Raw genomic sequence first — 6,000 nt, 5'->3', positions numbered from 1 at the left:
CAGGCGACTCTGTCCTGTATAATATATTACGCATCAGCCTTTCCCTAGGGGCAGTGCTCACAGCCACCCCACACCATCCAACACAGGCATCACCAGTCAGGCGACTCTGTCCTGCATAATATATTACGCATCAGCCTCTCCCTAGGAGCAGTGCTCACAGCCACCCCACACCATCCAACACAGGCATCACCAGTCAGGCGACTCTGTTATTAAAAGGGCCTGGACGCACATGCTCGTGGCCAGTTCCACACCCAGACTCTACATGTGTCTGTGCTATCATTTTACTGGTATGTGGGTGTTGTACATTGTAGGTACATGGTAGGTAACTAGTTTTATGTTAGAGCGGACAATTTCTTGAGCTCGCTGTTCCAAATGCCCAAGACTAAGCATGAGTAGTTTTCTGCTTAGTGAATGTTTATATTTGTATTTTGTGTGTCTGCGTGGCCCCCCTTGTGCCTAGTATGTATTTGTTATCCTTTGAATGTGGGCGGTTCATGCCTGAGCTGCCTTGGGCGTTGGTGAGCTGTTTTCACTGGTGGCCGGTGCTTGAGGTGCACTGGTTGTAGGCTCCATGTTCTTCTATACTAGAATTATAAGCTTCCCTGCCACAACTTACCTGAGTGGGCATGAAGTCATCTTGTATTTGAATGCAACATTTGGCGACAAGCTGATTTGGTGAAATTTGAAGTTTTCGACCGGACCCACAGTTGCTACATTTTGGTCACGTTCTATCAGTCCCAGGTACCGACTTAGGTGATTTGGCCATGGTAAAGAAGATCCGGTTACCTTCCGGCCCAGCCCGCACTGCCTCCGGAACAGGAGTAATGATCGGAGCAGCGTAGCAGCAGTTGGAGCAGCGTAGCACCAATCCCAGATGTGATTTATTCATTTGCAGCTGTACTGACACCTCGGCTTGCTCTCGCGCCCTGATGCACGCCTTAGCGGCGCTATAGTGGTTGCCAGGTTACGAGGAACGCAGAGGCGGGTGACCAACTTTAATTGGGGATCAAAACGACTGGCGACTGTTGTACATGCACTTTATTCAGCGTGTTTCAACTGCTTTCAATGTTCAGCCTGCACATTGGGTGACAGGCACACCTTACTTCTGCATCATCACCCAAGATTCCGCCTGCATGATCAGTGACAGGCACACCTGAACATTTATAAAAAGGTACTTTTAATAAAATATGTTTTTTATTTTATTTAATTTGACTACCATTCGATGGCAAGATCTTTTAGGATTTATTTGCACTTGGCTTTCAGCACTCTGACACAGTGTATCAAGTGTGTTAGATACATTTCACTGCCTTCATTCATATTTTACAAATTATTGCAACACAGCTTTAAGTGACTTAAGGTTTATTGAAATGCAAGCTTTATTTTGATCTTAAATGGGATTATGGCTACAATGTCTGCAACAAATTTTGTGCAAATCTCCCCATTCCTTCACAGCCCAGGGAAACCAGCAGTTAAAAGGAGCATTTGCTTAAGACCATTTGAAAACTATCTGCTTGCTGTTGAGGCTGATGAGTTTGAACCACAGCGCAACGCTGCTGTCCTGTTCAGTCACTTAGGCCGTGAGGCATTCACCTACCTTGCAGCGAAGACTTGGAACTCTCTCCCTCTTCATCTCAGGCAATCCCCCTCTCTGCCTCAGTTCAGGAAGGACCTCAAGTCCTGATTCTTAGACTGAACCAGCCATCCAGCAATTTGACTGAGATCCCCCCACCTCCCCGCTGCCGTGAGATTGGCCACGCTATAGAAGAACCCTAATTATTGATGAGGGCCAACAGGTTTTTGACAATTTACCCAAAGCTGTGGCACCTCCTGGTGAATCTGGTAATTGGGATGAGTTTTCTGAAGCTGTTACCAGGCTCAAGTGAATGTTTGCAGAAGAGCCTATTGTATCGCTAGAGAGATTCAATTTCTTTAAAACAAAACAATCACCTGATGAATCAATAGAGGAATTTATGTCTGCCTTAAGGTTGTTGGCTGCAACCTGCAATTTTGGTGCATCCCTTGGCATTTATCTACTGGAATAGTTTGTATACAGCTGATTTTCTAAGAAGATACAGAAAAGGCTGCAGGGATCCTTCGTTAAATGAAGTACTTGATTTGGCAAAGAGTATTTAACATTCTACTGTGCCTATTCTCACGATGGCTCAGGAGAGCTTCATATCTTTATCTGAATGCTGTGGGAACTCTAGAACATGTAGATGCAATTCACTTGAAGGACAAGAATTGTAGAACTGTGTCTCATAATTCTAACCATTTTTGCTTCAGGTGTTTTTCCAGGTTGCATTCAAGTAATTTTGCCCAGTGTCCTGCAGTTGGTAAGCGTTGCACTAAATGCAAGAAACTCAAACACTTTCCCAGTGTGTGTAAGATGGGTAAGAATTCAATGAAAGTGCACAACATTGATGAATCTGATAAGGATAGTAAGTTGGATTTCTCATATCTTGTTTTGAATCTTGAAGTGGATTCTGTGGTGGTTGGTAGAGTTAAGGACTCTTGATATGATGTGTGACTTAGGGGCACACATAACAGTAATTTCCAATATGTTATTCAACCGGCACTGGAGACTGCCAAACTTGCATGGTTGATGCCACTGCATGGCGGTGGCGTCTTCCCCGAGCATATTACAATATTTTTGCTGGGCTGACCGGCGGGAACATTGCAATATGCGTTCCTGACGGTCAGCCCTGATAGAACCCTGCTACGATCTAGCACTCGGCTACCTTAAGAGAGCCGAGTGCTATATCATACTACAGAGGGGGCTGTTCAGGACCCTTGGAATGTGCACTGTCTGCAAAGCAGACAGTCTCAATTTCGACAGTGCTGGGCAGGAGAGCCCCTGCACTTGTTCTTCACCAGCCTTTTCATGGTGGGGAAACTGGCATGAAAAGGCTGGCAGAGAACAAGGTTGTATTCAGCCAGGCAGCTCTGAGTTCAGCACTGCCCTGGATCACTACGACCAAGACCGCCATCAGCCCGTCAGGAACAATGTTCCTGATGGAGACAGCAGTCCCCTGGCGGGTCCACCCACCAGGGTCATAATTGGGCGGTCAGACTGCCTGGACTGCAGTGGTACAGCCGTCAACGTGAGTGTGGTAGTCCTCGAACCAAAAACACTCGTAATGAGACCCTGATAGGCCAACATTGGTGAGTCGAAGTTCTTTTCTTTATTGGACCTCAAATTAGCTTATCATCAGATTCCTTTGGATGATACCTCCCAAGGCTCACCAGCTTTGTTACCCCATACGGGTGTATACATTTTCCAGGTTACTCTTTGTGTTGGCATCTACGGCCAGCGTCTTTCAACAACTGATGGACACCAACATGGAGGGTGTTGTTGGTGTGCAGGCCTTCCAAGATGATGTTCTCATTTTTGCACACTGGTTGAGCACAGCCATATATTGTCCACAGTTTTTGTGAGGTTTAAGGACTATGTCATCACACTTCGACAAGTGTAGGTTTCTGACACAACAGTTTGCTTATTTGGTGTATACCAGTAATCCCACTGGGATTTCTCCAAAGTTTTCCCTCATAAAAGCTATTGAAGAAGTCCAACCACTCAGGGACAAGATACCCTCCATTCCTTCCTGGGGTAAGTGAGTACTACTCATGTTTTGTCAAAGGATATGCATACATTGTTTAGTCTTTGAAAAATCTACTTAAAAAGGTGTGAAGTACATTTGGTCAGATGATGTTCAAGAAGCTTTACAAATGGTGAAAAAACGTGTGATCTCCGTCCCTGCATTATCTCCATTTGTGGCTGGCAGAAGGTGTGTTATTACAGTTGACACCAGCCAGATTGGACTTAGGGCTGTGTCCTACCAATTCGCCCAAGACAAAGAATATACCATTGCTTTTGCCTGGCGCTCTCTCAGCACTGCTGAATCACATTATAGTATGATTGAGCACGAGGCATTGGCATGTTCCTGGGCGGTTGAGATTTAAGTCTTTCATTTGGGGTACACATTTTGACATGTGTACGGATCATAAACCATTGTTGCCTTTATTCCATGGAACTGGGTCTGGGAAGGAATCTGCATGCCTTGTCAGGTTGCTATCCAAATTGTAGGAGTTTGACTTTACTTTAAAGTACATTCCTGGTGGGAAGAATGTACGGGCGGACTGCTTGTCCAGATTACAAGTGACGAAGAGGACATGGACTGCGTCTGTGAAGAGGAGTGTGTTGTTGCGCTCATTGATAACATTCTTAGTAATTAAGGCACAATTACACAAAAGGTTTGGTTAGAAGCTGCTAGTAAAGATCCAATTCTGCAAACTGCTTGCACCTACATAATGAACGGGAGGCCTGGAGAGAGGAATGTTGAAGAGCTTATGTACAAGGGTCTGAGGACCTTTATCTGGTAGATGGTGTGTTTTTGAGGGCTGATGATTGTGTGCCACCAATGTCACTCAGAAATTCTCTCATTAAGGAAGCCCATAGAGGTAATTTAGGTGTTAGCACCACCAGTAAGGGTCTTTAACAGTTTTACTGGTGGTCAGCTATGGAGTCTCAGGTTGCAAAGTTCATTAGTGAATGTACCAGATGCTTGGTTTCAGACAAGCACTGGAAGGTGCATGAGTCTCTGCTTCACCCAGAACCATTTCCTGAAGAAGCATAGCACAAGGTTGCCTTAGATTTTGTGGGCCCCTTCGAATTGTTACCAAACTTTCAACGATACATGATGGTTCTTGTAGATTATATTTCAAAATTGGTTTATATTGACTTCATGTCAGTTGCCAACACGGATTCCATCATCAGGTTTTTGGCAGAGAATTGTTACAATTGAGGGGGCACCCAGGGAGACTGTGGCCTATACCAGTACTCATTTTACATCCATTTGCATGAAAAACTTTGTTGCTGGATTTCAAATTTCAGCCTTTACTCTACTTCCTTAAATGGCCGGTGGAGCGCATAAATACATTTCTGAAAGAAGGTGTGTAGACAGTATTGACTACTGTTCAGGGTTCCTAGGAGGGTGAAGAAAGGTGAATCTAAATTTTCAACACCTGTACGTGTGGAGAAAGTGTCTAAACGATCTGTTATTTTGCAAAACAAAGGATGGAGGAGCAGAAGAGGTGTAATTAAAGTTACAGCTGATCAAGCTGGGAACTTTAAGGAAATAGACACCATACATTAGCAGATGTGCCAAGCTTGCAAGACACCTGGTTACTCATGAACGGAGAAAACCTCAGGGAGAATTAGAAATAAACAACATGTAACAACTGATAGTTCCAAGGATTGATAGATCCAAGGCATCCATAATCTAAGCTCTGATCCACATCATCAAACTGCTTCACCAATTTACAAGAAAACAAAGGTAAGGGGACTGAACTGTGAAGCAGTTCTGGATGGTTTGTCACTAGCTCTATGAGTTTCCAGTCTGGACCTGAGCAGAAACAAATCACCCCCTTTCCGCCCCCACTAAGTCTGCCTTCCTGAAGTGACAGCCCAGGCAGGAGCTGATAGACAGGAAGCACTCATCCAAGATAAGTGAAGCTCACTGAAAAACATCCTGCTTCATCCCTAACCAGTGGCACTACAAACTTGCAAATCTCTGTTCCTCCCTGCCTCGCAAACTGGACCATCATGCTGGACACGACCAGGCAAACAACCCTAAGTGAGGCACGCTTTCCACCGTCACATAGCAGCATAGATGGGTATGGCTCTGCGGAACAGGCCACAGTCAAAGTTGTCAAGACGAGAGGCTCAACTGGTAGCCATTTTAGACGTGAGGGGAGTAAGAGAGGAATGGCCTAGGTATGCCTCAGCCTAAACAGGAACACGTCTCCCTGTGGGGTGGCCAGAGCGTCGCAAGAGAGGACTCAGACACCGATTGGCTGCATAGCGTAGATGCCGGACCATAGATGTGCCGCAGCAGCAGATGGTCCCTGCCCACCCTTTCACAAGCCTGCTCGAAGCCTATCGCATGTGAGGTGAGGAGAGAATTGAAGGACCCAAGCAGGGAAAAGGAGGAGAGCACTCTG

The sequence above is a fragment of the Pleurodeles waltl genome, chromosome 6, assembly GCF_031143425.1.
Source record: "Pleurodeles waltl isolate 20211129_DDA chromosome 6, aPleWal1.hap1.20221129, whole genome shotgun sequence".
In the NCBI taxonomy this organism is placed as follows: Eukaryota; Metazoa; Chordata; class Amphibia; order Caudata; family Salamandridae; genus Pleurodeles; species Pleurodeles waltl.
The sequence above is the reverse complement of the archived record's forward strand: the minus strand, read 5'-3'. Positions refer to the sequence as shown.